General features: G+C 46.2%; 1 protein-coding gene across 1 annotated transcript in view; it reads right to left on the bottom strand.

Moving 5' to 3' along the window:
- KCNIP1 (potassium voltage-gated channel interacting protein 1) overlaps positions 1 to 16,708 on the bottom strand; it is a 329,087-nt gene that overhangs the window by 227,087 nt on the left and 85,292 nt on the right. The window lies entirely within an intron of this gene.

Below are 16,708 nucleotides of genomic sequence, written 5' to 3'. Positions count from 1 at the left end.
CCTTTGTCAGCAGCAGTTACTCTCCTGGGACTTGAAGGCCAGAAAAGCTTTTCTTCCTACCCTGAGTGCGTTGCTCCTCCTCGTCCATTGCAAAAGCCAAATTAAGGAGCTCCTATTCTTTGCCTACGTCTATGATCTTTTTCTGACCATCACACCCACCAAACTTCAGGACAATGGTGTAATAACTAAGCGAGGAACTTAATAAAGATACCAAACGAATATGATTACCAGAAAGTCTATTTGGATAAAGCCCCAGTTTTACCGGGCTTGCCGAGCCATTCATCTTCAACCCCCACTGCCCTTCTAGATACTCCCCCCGACTCGCCCTCTGCATTGAAAGATGTAGGCTCCAGGATTCAACCTGTGGCTTCCAGTCTCCGGGAGGCACTAAGATCCAAGGGACACTTTTTCTCTGAAGCCCTCCCTGACACCTCCCACCACAAGCTGACTTGTTCCTATCCTCCTTGAATGCATGACCACTGGAGTTTTTGTCATACTCTATAGCAAATGTGAATTTACAGATCTCTGGAGATGTGAATTCTGAGGACAGGGTCATGTTGGATTCATCTCCCTCTCTGCAGGGGCCTGGAAGAGGGCCCACGCAGCAGCCTTCAGACACATTTGTTCAATTAATGAACAATGCTAATAGCCACTAATGACTCTAAACCAGGCTATTAGGCAAATAGTTAAGAGCCAGCCCATGAAATAAACAGGTGGTTGTCTTAGACCTGTAAAACGAAATATTTACTTTCTGATAGGTAGAAAATCCCCGAGGGGAGTTATGGGTCCAAGTGACATATAGGAAATGTCCTCGTCTGTGGGCCCAAGGGAAGGCCATTTATAACAAAATATTTTGCATTTCAAAACTGTCTTTGCGCTTCGTAATTTATGTTGAGCATTACTGCTAGGACGTGGTTAGAATATTTTCATTTTTCTTGAATGTGAGGAATTTGAGGCTCTTGGTTACAGAGTAGGGAGTGATGTGTTAGCCTGTGGGATAACAATGCTTTTCTGAGAACAGCTCTCCAAAGCAGAAGTCAGCAGAAAACCAGGTAATTTTATTTACCAAGGTTTGCTCTAAAATCAAAATTTCAGGCTATTAACCATTTCAGTGAGTCATACCACTGTCCCAAGACTATAATTTAGAAACAAGCCATTTATTGAAAGGTCAAAATTCAAGACAAATTACAACATGTCTATTTTTTTAAGGCTAACCCAGAATCTTTTCTATTCATTCTGTTATCAACAGTATGCCTTTAACTGTCAGCCATGAAGAGGGAAATAAAGACCCAGATTGGAACAGAGACAGTCTGCCTTCTAAGGTGGGGACACTAAGACAGTTGAGTCAATCTGCGGAGAAACAGAATGTGTCGGCTCCTGCAGGAAGTGAGAGGGCAGCTCTACGTTTTGACATTTCATCATCTGCTGTTGTAATTAATCAGAGAATGAGCACCTAATAATCTGGAACTGCAAATTAGAAACAAATTTAACCCCCAACCAACCCAATAATCATGAAATCATCTCCCTGACCCCAGAAAGCATGGGCCACAGCCACCCCTGAACCCATCATTGGAAAGAGGGCATACTGGATCATTCAGGATTTCACCCTGAGCCAAGGGTCGGGTCAGCTTCCCTGGGGGACAGATTTGTGAACACAACTTGGTCTGTTAGCAAGGAAAGAGGAAAGGAGGGAGGAAGTGGGGTGCATAACCACTGTCTGCTCCAGCATTCTTTAAGGGCCCTTGAAACTAGAGATGAAAACTTCCCATAGGGGCCCTTACCCCAGTTGTGTTAGGAGTTGTATCCAGAACAGAAAGATATTTTGAGAGTTCTTGTAACTTTATGACTTTCTCTTTTTGTTTTGTTATTTTTATCCCCTCTGTTTCCTTGTTTTACCAGAAGAGAGCATCCTTAACTTAGAACAACCTAAGAAAAGCTGCCTGCTCGCTCCTGGGACAGCAGCGTGGGAGAGACTGCCTCTCTGGCTCTGAGGTGGAGGCAGGGAGGCTCCTCCCCGCAGAGACCCTCCCCTTCCTGGGCAGAAGTGAGCAGACTAGGTAAGGACAGGCTGTTAAAACAGCACTTAGCCGGTGTACGGCCCATAGTAGGTGCACAGAGTGAGGCTGGAATGAATGTGTGGAAGCAGATATGATGCAGAGGGAAGCAGAGCGGCGGGGGAGAAAGGCTCTGAGGTTGGTCAGAGCTGGGTTTGATTCCCAGCATTGCTAGGAATGCTGTCCAGGTGGCACAAACCTGGCTGTGCGAACTGGGGCAGGCCACTTACACTCTCTGGGCCTGTTTCTTCATCAGCAAAACGGAAATAATACTGATGATCCCAGAGGAGTCTTGTGAGAATCAGAAATCATTGTATGTAAAGCTTCTAGTAGGATGGGGCCTGGCACTTAATAGGTACTCGAGAAATGGAAGCTGATTTCGCTCCTTCTGGACCCGTACACTGTCATTATTTTCAAAATGAATAGGCCATGTCCTAGCCCTGTATCAGCTATACCAACACCACCTGTCTCCCTGCTCACCTCCTGGTGGGGGGGAGGGTCGTCAGAGAATTGGCAACGTCGCCAGGACCATGTTGCTATTGTGGGATTTGTGGATGAGATGGCAGGAGTAGAATCCATCTCACTTGTAAGCACCACAGGTGTGCCCACACCGTCCACATCAAGCTGCCAGGGACCCTGGTTCTCAGCTAACCTCTGCATTCCCCTCAGCTTTAAGGTGAGGTCACCCTGATTATAAAAGTTCCTGGCCTCTCCCGTTCCTCCCTGGGCATTGACCTCAAATCTGGCTCCACCATCAACTAGTTCTGTAGCTTTGGAAATATTGCATTTGCCTCCCTTTGCCTCTGTTTTCTCACCTGTAAAATAGGGATACTACTAGTCCCAACTTTATAATCCTAGTACCAGCTAGGGCTGTTGTGAGAATTTTGCAAACTGTGCACATAAAGCCCTCAGCACAAGGCCTGGAATAGGTCGACTGTGTCTGTGACTATGGAGGACCTGCAATTTCACCCCAGCCCTTCTCCAGGTGAGCTGGTTCATAGGCCAGTGAGGACAAGCATCATCATGGCCAGCTTCCACACTTGTAGGTTTGCCTCCATCGGTCTGTTGGGGTGGCCTCTCATTCCAGGATATTGCTTCTGACTCTCACAATGGCTCTGTTAGGTTTGGACCAAAACTGTTCCCATTTTGCAGATGAGTAAGTTGAGGCCCGGGGAGACTATATATAGGTCTCCCCCACTTTAGGAAAGTTTGTGTTATGTTACTTCACTTTTACAGAAGACCTACATTAGTACCTAATTTCCCTAAATGAAAGAAATCCAAAGAAGATTTTTGCTTTTGCAAACAAAGGTGAAAAAGTGAAAATGGTCTGCGGTGTGGGTTTTGCCGGGAGCCGCTATAGAGGCAGGGCAGCCCCCAAGCAGAGCGGCGACAGCGACAGCGGCCACACCGAGCTCCTTCCCCGGGAGCCACACTCAGCATCTCAGCATCAGGATGCGACAGCTCTGAACTGTGCCTGGGAGCATCTGTACTTTATCCAGATTTGTTTTGTGCATCTATTAGCAAGATGTGGCCTAAGATGTCAAAAAATCCTAAGAGAGGTGATTTTTTGGGGCCTGGGAACGCTCAGAATTTCTTCCATATAAGTAATTGCTTCTTGGCTTTATGCCATTTGGGCTTAGGAAAAGTGTCATAGGCGCACTCTACTTTCATGGAGTGGGGAGACCCGTGATCCTGGCAGAAGCAGGACTTAGTCCCAGGCCTCCCGACTCCGTGTCTGGTGCTCTCTCCACCCCACCCCTCCGGTATGAAGAGTGAAGGCTGAGGCCTGGTGGAGAAAGGGTCAGGGACTCGGTCCCCTCGTCTCAGCTCCTACAAGGCCGGAAAGGGCTTTGACCCTGCCCTCCCCACAGCCCCCACTCGCCCCATCTGGCTGCCAGGAGGCCTCTAGTGGAGAAGTGAAAAATGAGCCACTAAATGTATTATGACTTGTGAGGCTGTCTTAATAATTAAGTTTTATTAAAATGAACACCGAGAAATTTCCTGACACGGCTTGCCTGGCAGAGCTCATCAAAAGGTGATAAATGAGTAGGTTTGGAGGAAAGAGAGATGTAGAGCGGGAAGCAGGGAGAGCGGGAGGGCCTCAGGCCAGGGAAGCAGGAGGAAGGAGGCCCGAGCACCCTGCTGCAGGCCACACACAGGCCCAGGCCTGCTGCACCCCTGCTTCTGCCGGGGCCACGGCCCGGCCGGGGACTTGCACGGTGGCCTGGTGAGGGCGGCTGCTTTTTCAGAGCAGATCTCGAAGCCCGCTGGGCCACTGCTGGCTGTGATGGCTTGCCTTCCTGAGCCTCCCCCTCTCCCTGAGCTGTAAAAGAGACATGAGAATTTTCTTCGTCTGAAGAGGGCTGAGCAGCCCCCCATGGTAGGAAAGTTGGCCCTTCCTTCTGCAGACATTTACCAAGCTACTCACCAAACCAATAGCGGCTTCTTCTGGAAAAGACGCTGGGACTGGGAGATGAGCTTACTTAGAGCACTTCTGTTATCTGGATCTCCTCTTCTACAATAATCAGGTGTAGCTTTTGTACAGAAAACCAACAGATACCTCCAGCCCACACACATCCGAAAGTACTGGGCTGAGGGGCAGGGCGAGGTGGAGGGCACAAGTGAATCCAGACCCGGGCCTTGCCCCCAGGAGACTCACAGTGCTCTGGGGAGAGGGGTGTGGGGCCGGGAGGGATGTTGTTGGTGGTGAGCCTGTGCAAGAGGCTGCGGCAGAGGTAAACCCAGGCCAGCAGCACTGGGAGGAGCCTCCGGAGAGGTTTACCGGACGATGGGACACCTGAGCTGAGTTTTGAAGACTTGGTCTGTTTAGTCGAAGAAAGGAGGAAGTGGAGGAGGGAAGGACCCAAGGGAAAGCCCAGAGGCATGAACAAGGGCAAGGAATTCAAAGTCTTGCAGCTCCTTCTGTAAGGATATGGGGTACAATCTCTGATGGGTTCTTCAGTTCCCACACAATGGTATCAATTCTACCATCTGCTGATAGCGCAGCCCTCAATCAATAGCCCAGAGTAATGGCATTCTGGACCTCACTGGAAAATAGAGTCTCCGACCACTGTTATCCCCATCTCTTATTAAGAAAGAAAGAGAAAAGCCTGTGGAAGGAATTGTTATTTACGGAGGAGTGAGCGAAGGACATTTGCACCCTGGAAGTCTAGGTTTTATCCTTGAATCAAGTCAGGCCATCAGAAAATGTGTACCCAAGGAAAGAGAGATCAATGGGACAGAGTGGAAATGCCAGAAATAAGCCCTAATGCCAATGGGAATTCAGGGCCAGGTAAAGGTGGCTTTGCAATTCAGAGAGGAAAGGATGGTTCAGTCAGGGGACCCTGGAGGAGGGCTGAGTGGGCTTTGGGAATAAAACAAAGCTGAAGGCTCATGCCTCACACCCAAACATGGATCAAACATTTACATGCACAGAAGGAAAAAAAAAAAGAGAGAATACAAGATATAGGAAGGAACATGGATAAGATTTTTGTAATATTAGAGTAGGAAAAAAATCATTCTGAGAAAAACAATGAATCTCAAAAGCCACAAAAGACTGACTTATTTGATTACAAAAACATAAAAGTGTCTATATGCTGAAAAAAAGTCAAAAGAAAAATAATTGTGTGGGAAAGAGACTTTCAATGGGAAGGCGCTAAGGGGTTTTCAGCAAAGGATTGTGGGGAAGTGGATGGAGTGGGGGATGAGTCGTCATAGTTAAGTTTAGATTTTGAAAAAACAAACCCACAAACCCTCTCTGGCCGTAAGTGGGGGAGGTAGAATGTGGAGAGAGGGTGCTGTTGCCATCGGCCAGATAGGAGGTGATGGTGGCTTGGGGCAGGCTGCAGGTGGGATAGCCAGGGGCAGGAGCGGACACCCGCGGTGGGCTTGGTGGCACCATGGTTAAAGGGCTGGACGGTAGCTCTGCCATCCACTGAAACAGGAAAGACAAGAAGGGACAGATTTGGTGGCTGGGTGGGGGTGTATGCTTCCTTCTAGGCTTGAATTTGCGATGCCTTTTTTTTTTTTAATTTTTATTTTATTTATTTGAGAGAGAGAATGAGAGAGAGAGAGAGAGAGCACATGAGAGGGGGAGGGTCAGAGGGAGAAGCAGACTCCCTGCCGAGCAGGGAGCCTGATGCGGGACTCGATCCCGGGACTCCAGGATCATGACCTGAGCCGAAGGCAGTCGCTTAACCAACTGAGCCACCCAGGTGCCCTGAATTTGTGATGCCTTTGAGCAGGGCCAGCCTCCTGGGTGCGAGACCTGTGCAGTCACCTAAGGACCCACACATGGTTTAATACTCTTCTGTCACCATCTTGAAATCCTTAATAACTCTTTAGCAAGGGGATGTGCATTTTTATTTTGCACTGTGCCCAACAAATTATGTAGCCAGTCCTGCCTTTGAGCCATTGGGGAACAGGGGCTCCTTGAGCAGTGTCCAGATCCATCGAGAGCTTGGACAGGGTTCCCGGGCTGGAGACATACGAATGTATGCGTCAGCTGTTCATAGGTGGGGACAGAAGCTCTGGGCAGAGACGCACTCACTTCAGGAAAAGGTTTAGGATGACAAGAGGACACTCAAGGGTACTCATAGATGTGATATCCAGGTAGGAGAGCATGTGAGGATTGAAGGTGTTGGAGGGCAGGAGAAGGCAGAAGACCATGGGAAGCCCAGTGAGCGAGAAGAAAGAGAGAGCAAAGTGTCAAAACCACAGATGAAGGGAAAGAACTGAGGCCTCTCTGGTGGATTTGGTGTTGTGGAAGCCATTGGTGCCCGGGTACGTGCCATTTTGTGCACCTACAGGGTTTGTGGAGTGAGTGGGAGGGGGAGCGGGGACACTGGGAATGGAGTACCAGCTCTGGAGACGGGTGTGGCCAAGACTTGGAGGAGGGAGGTGAAGCCATATCCCAAGAAAGGACCGATGGGTGAAGGGAGCAAATTTTACCTTTATTTTTATGAGCTACATGAATATGTTTTTAAGATATAACATTCAGCAAAAAAACAGCACAGAATATTAGGCAGAGTAGACCTCTTTATATACAAAATGGTGGGGTGGGGGGGTGGGTTCTAAGTGTATGAGAAGAGAATTTCTGGGAGGATCCCCAAGATACTAGCAATGATGGCTGCCTAGGGGAATGGGCCTAGGGGCTTCACCTTTTCCCTTCTTTGTTGGTTGAATTTTTTATTATAACTATGTGTTTTTTTAATAATAAAAAACTATTAATTTGATGTCCTCAGGAATGTTCTCCGGGACTAAAAATATTATTCAAAGCTTTCTTCGGTTTTTAAAATTAATGTTCAATTTATTAAAGTTACAAATTCATACAGACCCAAGTTCTTCCATAAGCTTTAAAGTTTAGTTTACAAATCCTATTATTTATTTATAAGTCTGGCAAATTTTAACAATCACTTTTAAAGGCACCTTTGAGAAATGTTTCTTCTTGTTTACAAATGGGTTTAATTAAATTGCTGTAAACATTGTAAACTGCATTTATAGATTTAATATATTTGAATCTCTTTTTAAGTACTTCAGTTGTCTAACAAACCTTCTTAAGTATTAAGTAACTAGTATAAATCTAATTCATTAAACTTACAAATACAGCAAATCTTATATTCTTTTACAGGTCCTAGTACTTATTTAAAATTAGTCTGATTTCAACTTAAAATCTGAAGTCAATTAATTGCTCAATTAATTATTTTACATTAGAATGGAAAAGTTAATCTATGACTCTAAAAAGCCACACTTTCTTAAACATTACAAGTCCATAAACACAGCCTATTACAAAGCACAAATATTTTATTGCAAAGGGTATGATTCTCTTCTACACTTGTATACTTAATTCCAAATCTTCCCAGCGTGAAAGATGCTCACCTACCGTGGGCTGAAGCTCTTAGCTGACCACAAAAGTCATCTATCTTCCAGAGTGTACATTTTCCAGCCTTCCTTATGGTTAGGTATGGCCATGTGACTGAGTTCTAAGCAATTTGAATGTAAGAAGAAGACATAAACCCCTTGCAGGTCTGGCCCATAAAAACCTCCCGTGTGCATTCCTGTCCATATAGACACATCCCCCTTAGAAGTACACATTAGCTAATTCTATTGTCTTATGCTGGCTCCCTTGTTAACAAGACCAAGAAAACTTACAGTTATGCTTAAGATCAATTCACGGGAGAACCTGAGTTAACGTGCTAAAATTTAAAAAGGTAAACTTCGAACAGCCTATACTAAGCATGTCTAGGATAATCTCACTTGGGTGTGGTGACTTTCCCTTTTCACTTTATACCCTTCTGAACTTTTAAAAAATACATTTTGAATATAAGCATGAATTATTTATTATATAAGAAAAACTATACAACTTTAAAATATATTTCAATCTGAATCTTGACACGGTAGCACTCACTGTGTTTGAAAATTACTCTCCTGACTTTCACCACTTCATGAAACCTACCTGGATGTCTACCATCCTGCCCTGTATCCCCAATCTTTCCTCTCCCCCTTCTGTAATTGCTGCTCTAAGATCCTAATTTCCCCTTATTTTCAGCATTTTCTCATAGGCCTTGTCTCCATCACCATGCCTTCAATTAATCCCACTTGCCCCCTCGGTGACCACTTCCACCATGGCTCAAACCTATGGCCCAGTCACTGTCACATCCCTCATCCTAAGAGGATGCCCTCCTAACCTAGATCATGCGTGGGGTCCCACTCTGCTGCCTGCCACCGCACCTGCCCACCTCCCTACACCTGCACCTGCCTCTCCTTTCTTCCTGCTGGAGTACTGCTGTCCCTCCTCCCAGCTGAGGCCCAGATCCATACCCTGGTCTCGCTATGGTCCTCGCACTTTCTTAGGTGCCGACACCCATCATTTCTTCCCTCCTATATTATTCCAGAGTTCCCTCTCACTTGGATACTTCTCATTAGCATTTTAAACATGCTTGAGTCCATCTCAAAAAAAAAAAAAAATGAGTAAGTGAAAGTACTGTGACTCCCACGTGCTATTAGCCATCTTCCCTTTTATCTTCTCCAGGTCACGGCCAAACTGCTTTCAGGGCTTGTCTACACTGGGTACCTTCCTGTCCCCATCTTTGCCCATCCCATAGCACACTGCAGTCTGACTCTGTGCTATCGATCCCCCAAAACTTCTCTCCCTACGCTTACCAACGACATCCATGTCACCACACCCAGTGGCCGGTTTCCAGTCTTGTTTTACTGCACTTTTCTGTAAAGTTTGACTTAAGATTTTCGGCATTCGAAATGTATTCCCCTCTCTCCCATGACATCATCCTTGCCTGATTTTCATCTGTCCTTCCTGACTACTCCTCTGCCTCGTCTGCTATAAGACTTGGTCGTAAATCATTTACTCTTCTCACTCTTCACTCTTTCCTTGGGCGATTTCATCCATTCTTTTGACTTCAGTCACCATCGCTTCACGGATGAGGTTTGTATCTTTATTCCAGACCAGTCCTCTAAGCCCCAGGCCTACATCCCTGCTTTCTCATTGGACATATCCCCTCGGATAGGTAGCACAGCTTGAACTCATGCCCTATCGCCTGCTGGCCATGTCTTCCTCTTGGGTTCACCTTTCCGTGAACGACACCACTATTCATCCTGTTATGCACTGCAGATTTGGGTAACATGCTTGCGTTTGCCTTTCCTCTCCAGCTTCATACCGCATCTGTCACCATGTCCTGTCCGTTCTTAACTCATAAATATCTTTTAACCTTCCCACTTGTCTCCATCTCAATTTGGAACACCCTAGTGCCAGCTAAGCTTTATTTCTTTCCTGGACCAGTCATTGCAAGAGCCTACTCACTGTCTCCCACATCTGTCCTGCAAACCCCCTCACTTGTCCTCCAAACCACAGTTCAAGAACATAAGGCTAATCACTCTATTCATCCCTTCAAAGACCCCTCAGTGGTTAAATGGGGCTAGTAAGGTAGAGTTTAAGGTTCACAATGTGGCCTTCCTGATCCCCCCCTGCCTGATTGTCATGCTATTCCCCCTGACTCCCTGAGTCCCAGAGAAACTGGTCTTTCAGTGGCAGGAATGGACCATTTCCTTCCCTCTTGGGACCTTGCATCTCTTCTAGAATGCTCTTCCAATGTGCTCTCATACCTGTCTGATGGGCAAATTCCTACTCATTTCTTAGGTCCCAGTTCAGAAAGCCTTCTCTGCCCTCTGGTTCGGACAACATTCAGAGCAGTATCTCCATGTCTAATTATGTATGTATCAGTATGCTACTCTGATCAAAGTCTTTCTTTCTCAGTGAACTATAAGCCCCTTGAGGTCAGAGACCTTGGACAAGTAACTGAAGCCTTCATTGTCTCATCTGTGCAATGGGAATAATAATGCATGCTGGGGAGGGGAATTCCAAGCAGAGGGAGCAACATGTGCTGAGACCTAGAGTTTGGGAATTCAGGGAATGGTAGGAAGGCTGGAATAGCTGAACATAGCCGAAGTGAAGGGAGTCAGGCAAGTCATGCAGGGGCACGTGAAGCTGGGCTTTATCTTGAGATCAAGGAAGAGCAGGGCAGTGACACGGCCAGATATAGTCCAACAGTTTAGCAGATATTGAGTGTCTACCATGTGCCAGGTACTTGGGATAAATCAATGAAAAAATAGATTTAAAAATTCCTTGTCCCGTGGAGGTTATATTCAAGTAGAAGGAGATAGACAATAAATAGACTCAATAAATTAATTAGTTAAAGGGAAGATTGATAAATATTATGGTAAAAGTATAAATAGAGCAAGGAAAGGGAAATTGGGAGTTACTGGGGAGTGATGGGGAAGGTGGGTACAAGTTATAATTTCAAATGGTGTCCTCAGAGTGAGGCCTTCTTGAGAAGTTGACTTTTGAGCAAAAACTTAGAAAAAGCAAGGGATGAGGCACATAGTTATTTGCGGAAGACATGGTCCAGGCAGAGGGAAGAGTTAATGCAAATGTCCTGAGGCTGGAATATGGCTGATGTGTTGCGGGGAGAGCAAGGAGCTCAGTGTAGCTGGAATGAAGCACACGAAGAAGAGAGTGGAAAGAGATGATGCAGAGGTAAAAGGGTCAGATCAGCATAACTATTATAACGAATTAACTTTGGGGTGAAATGGGGAGGGATTGGAGGATTTTGAGCAGAGGCGGGACACAATCTGCTTTATGTATGTATGTTTTAATTACACTGGCGAGGCCAGAGAGGAGATTGAAAGTGGGCGGTTGGAGACAGCGTAATCATTGGAGATTTTAGGGATAGCTAATTCATGTTTTTATATAACAGACTTACTGAGATATAATTTACATACTATATAATTCACCTATTTAGAGTGTATAATTCAGTGTTTTTTGGTATACTCACAGAGTTCTGTGACCATTAACACAATCACTTTTAGAGCATTTTTATCACTTCCAAAAGAAATTTGTTCCCACTAGTAGTCACTGCTCATTTTCTCCCAAGCCCCATCTGTAGTCCTCGGTAACCACTAAATATACTTTCTGTCACTACAGATTTCCCTATTCTAGGCGTTTCACATAAACGGAATTATGTAAGAGGTAGTTTTTTGTTGAAAAAAGTCTGTAGCCTCTTTTTCACTTAGCTTAATATTTGTAAGAGTCATCTATGTTTTGGCAAGCATCGGTACTTCATTTCTTTCTATGGACGAATTATCTTCCATTGAATGGATACAGAACACTTGTTTATCCATTCACCATTTGATGGATGTTTGAGCCACTCACACCTGTTGGCCACAGTGCACATTGTTGCTGTGAATATTCATGCGCAAGTTTTTGTTGGAACACTTGTTTGCCAGTCTCCTGGGGATATACCCAGGAGTGGAGTTGCTGGGTCATGTGGAATATTCTATATTTAACTTACTGAGGAAGCACCAAACTGTTTTCTACAATGGCTGCATCATCGTACATTCCCAGCAGCAGTGCGTGAGGGTTCCAGTTTCTCCACATCGTGCTGCCGATCCTGAAGCAGATCTCCGGGATAGCTAATCTTTATTAATTACATGTCAGGCACTATTCTAAGCACTTTTCTTAACTGTTTCCTTTAATCCTCATAATCACTTGATGAGGATGTACTATTATCACCCTGTTTTAAAAACTGAGAAAACTGAGGCTCAGAGAGTTGCAGAGACTTGCCCAAGGTCACGTAACAGGTAAGTAGTAGAGGTGAGAGAGATGAAGATGGTGTGGACTTAGGTGAAACAGATGCACATGACTTAATAGAAGTTACTCCACGGTGGACTCCCCCACCATTTCCCTGTTCCAGTCATCATCCCTAAAACTAGTGGCTTAAAACAAAACCATTTATTTTCTTCTCACTCATCATCTTGGTGGGTGAGGAATTCAGGAAAGGCTTGTTTGGGTGTTGGTTCAGTTTCTTATGCAAGTGCAGCCAGATGGTGGCTGGAGCTGGGGCCTGGCTGACCATCCATCTCACCTCAGGGAGTCTTAGGGTCTTTTTACGTAGTCTATGTGAGTGGAGAGGTTTGGACCTCCTTACAGCCTGGTGGCCTCAGGACAGGCATACCTCTTACAGATCAGCTGAAGGTCTTAAGAGAGCATTCCAGTAAGCAAGGTGGAAGCTGAGTTGCCTTGGATGATCTAGCCTTAGTGGGGTCATTTGATCACATGGGGTCATTTCTGCTGAACTGTATTGGTCAGTCAAGTATCATGCAGATTAGGGAGGGTACACACACCCCAGCTTCAATGGAAGGATTGTCCAGATGACACTGTAGATGATACTGTGGGATGCAGTCATCCTGGGAAATAATCTGCCGTGCCCGCCCTTGGAGGAGGAGGGACCCAAGCCCAGCTTGTGATGACTGAGTCCTCTGTGACCCTGCACTCTAGGATTTCCTTTACTCACCTCCTGCCACCCCCAATCCTAGCCTAGGGTCTGAGGTCCTGAGCCAGGTCTCTCTCTGAAGGCCAAGGCCTAGCTTTGGCCTAAGCTGCTTTACATGGGGCTAGCATCTAGGCAGGGATTTTTAGCTTGGCTCTACCCTGGGGACTGGACCCAGGGCCACGAGACACTAAATGGAGCTGCAGGTGTTGGCCAAGTAGAATTCCACCGGCTAATGAACATCAGGAGAAAAAACTGATGGACATGATCCTCTTGGTGAAAGGGATCTCCACAGTGAGATCCAGCTTGGACTCGATAGTGGTTATGGGGGGCGGAGCGGCTGAGAGACGCACACTTATGGACATCATTTGTGCGCCAGGCAGAGCCAAAGCACACCATAGGCGTTTTCATCTCAAGTCACCATCCCACCATCCCAGCAACCCTATGGGGTGGGTACTATGTCCTTGTAGAAATGGGAACACAGAGGCTCAGAGAGGTGAAATAATATGCTCAGAGTCACACAGCTGATAGGAAGTTGTGCCAGGACTGCAAGGAAATTCTCCTAACTCCAAATTCTGTTAGAGTGCTCTTTAAGAGATGTGCCCCAAAGTTACTCTTAGATCCATTAAAAAGTAAATTGGTTCCAGGGGTGAAGTTTCATTCCTATGGGGTGCGTGACAGGGGACCTGCTGTCAGAGGGTGGCATGGTGGCCACGGACGTCTGCGGGCTGCCTTCCCCAGTCCTTCAGCACAAAGCCAGCATGTTGAGAGACACGACAAAGACCATTATATTGAAATGGGGGCTACTTTCCCAAGTACAGTAACTTTCCTTTAAAGTTAAATTGAGAAACTAAATGACGGGGTGATATCGTTTTAATAGCTGCTGGGCGTAAATGCATTTTGAGGGCAAATGGTCCTTCAGAAAAGAGCATTTCTAATGTTCTTTCAAATTGTCAATTTGGAGGGTGAAAGGAAATGTGATTAGAAGACTGAAATAACACGAATTTTGAGACCAGCAAAAACGTTGACGGCACGAATGTGTAATTTAAACTGCCAAAGTGCTAGCACATTCTTGATGCCAAATATACTTAATCAGTAATAATCCTATCCCTCAAGAAGGCTTCTAATTTGCTTTATTGCCTTTTTAGATTTGTCCCCTTTCATTTTCTAAAATATAATCATAGTTCAGCGACTCCATCTGTGAGCGCTCCGGCGACGAATTCTGGGCGGTAATGATGTACAGCCAGCGAATAACAATTCCTTAATCACGCTGTTTCCTCTACTGTCGCCTCATTTGAATTCATGGTTTTCAGAAAATTCAATTCTATTTGCAATTTCATCAAGAAATTACTCAGATAAATAACCGACAGAGTAAGAGTTCATTTGTTTGTCAGGAACGAAGCGAAGGGGAGGGGCGAGCGAGAAAAGAAACGGCAAATGACAAATTTCATGAAAAGCATCACAGAGAAGTTTTACTTTTCAGAGCGGCGAGGGGAAGGGTGGCAATTTTACACCTGCCCGTGTCAGCCCCACCCGTGGATGGGATGCGCCGGGGGCCCCTGAATGAGACTGCCTCCTAGATCGGGCTGGGCCTAATGGCCCTCTCTGGAGCTTTTACTGGCCTTCGCCAACATTGGTGATGCTCTGGCTCTCGTTCCAGGTAGAAATTTATGATGGGACATTTGTGACCCCCATTGCCCTCTTTATCATCTGAGTTTCGTATTGGGGATTTTTGCAGCCACACAGGCCAGGTGCTTTCTGGCTGCAGAGGAGAGACCTTACCTGGGCTTTAATCTTGCCCATTAAGATTCTCTGAGTTTCTACAAAGAAAATGAACCATCATTCACAAGGCAGACTGACATCTGTTGGCCTTCTGCCTCTGTTAGGGAGATTCGGCCCATTATGCACCCCCTGTCAGAGAAGATCCAATCACCACATAATATGTCTCTGATAGGCACTCAGCACTCAAATCTGTTCTGTTCTCAGTCCCAGGTGCTATCGACCAGGCATCCTCCGAGATGTTTCCATAGGGAGCAGGACTGGGGTAGAAATGGAGCCACGATGGTGTCCACTGGATGGCAGTGATATCACCAGGCATTTCTGAGGATGGCCTTGCAGACAGTCACCAACCTATGACAATAGCCACCAGCTCAGGCTTTATACAGGGAAGCTCCTGGGACAGACACCGTCTGCCCTGTGCTCCCCAGGAAGCAGATGTAATTATCCAATGATGACACTCAGTTTTTCAAGAAATGTTAGTTGATGTTCTTCCAGGGTAGACATACCCAGTCGCACAGACAGCCAGGACGTCCACAGTGGAGGGGAGGCTGAGGCAACTCTCTGGAAAGCAGAATGATACCCAAGGTACTCCGCTATATAACGCAAGCTCCCTATCAGAACTATATTTCTCACCATTAATTAGTTTGCAGGTATTTTAAAATTAAGGTTTCTTTTAACAAATTCAGGGTGACAGGAGCTAAATGATATCAATGCCCTTTAACCAAAGGCCTCCGGGGACACACTTTAGTTGAAGAGAGTTGGGTTTCTTGACTCTGTGGTGAGAGGGAATGTGCATCATGGAGGATGGTGAAGGCCTGAGCAGGAGGGTGTGAGGAAAGACTCATCCAAGGATTTAGGCTTGTGCCAGGTGAGTCTAAGGGAGTGCTCAAGGAAGTGGGGCTGTGCTCTGGGTTGGACGTTGTCAGCCTGCAAGGGTAACTCTATCATTGTGGATCTTTATCAATTCTATTGGTAAGGCAGAAGGAATGATACTGTCATGGGTAAATAAGTAACCGTTACCCAGCTTAGCTAGAAAAGGGGGATGTTGGTCATTTTTATGGTTTGGACAATGTTCCATTTTTGTCTGTGCTCAGACATGACTACAAAGTGGTCTTATTTGTGACTTGCTCCATCCTGGTCCGTGTAGCCCTGCCTGATGTCTATGTTCTGTGAAATCATTTACATTCAACAAGTCAACACCAGGGCCCAGCTCTGAGTGCCAGGCCAGCTCCCACCTATGATAAGCTTCTTCAAGGTCATGAACACCTTCTTCATATTGAGGTTCTCAGTAATTTCACACATTCTAAATATTTTCAAGTACCCCCTCCTCCCCTACTGCAGGTGTCAGGTTCTGGGACACAGCTCAGCCCTCTCTGGTCCTGCAGAAGCAACAATTACAATGGAGTGTGGCGAGAGCCCTGCTTGAGCTACACGAGGATGTTATCAACTACAGAATGCAAGGCATGCGGCATGGCCAGGGGACTTCTGCAAGAACTGAGCCTTCAAAACAAAGAGGAGTTGGCCAGAGAAAGAGAAAAAAAAGTGTTTCTAGTGGGGGGAACCATTGGGTCAAAGCTTAGATCCTTAAGATCTGAGAGCTACAGGGCGTTTGGTGAGGTGAAGCTGGACAGTCGGCAGGGACTAGACCAGGGGAGGCCTCACAAATTTTCCAGGGGTGTCTGGGTGGAGTCTAGCCTTACAGAGAGTCATGGAAGGGTTTTCAGCTGGGAGAGACATGATCCCACATAAGTTTTAGCTGAAGAGATGCTCACAGAATGGGAGAAAGGAAGATAGCCCTCGATGGCCGGAATGGACATCTGGATTTGTGAGTAGAGACCCCAGGACCGCACAACTGCTTCTGGGTATCCAAGCGGAGAAGAACTTGTATGGGGAGCTGGGACTGAAGGTGAAGTTGAGAGCACTGACCCGTTACTGAGCCCTGGGCCCCGCTGCTACTTCTTCCAGTGCTGGCTGACATTGACTGGGCACTCAGCAAACCCGGGGCGTTGTTCAAAGCCCTGTACAGGATCATTT

The sequence above is a fragment of the Halichoerus grypus genome, chromosome 2 (assembly GCF_964656455.1).
Source record: "Halichoerus grypus chromosome 2, mHalGry1.hap1.1, whole genome shotgun sequence".
Taxonomy (NCBI): domain Eukaryota; kingdom Metazoa; phylum Chordata; class Mammalia; order Carnivora; family Phocidae; genus Halichoerus; species Halichoerus grypus.
This window is presented reverse-complemented; position numbering and strand designations above follow the sequence as displayed.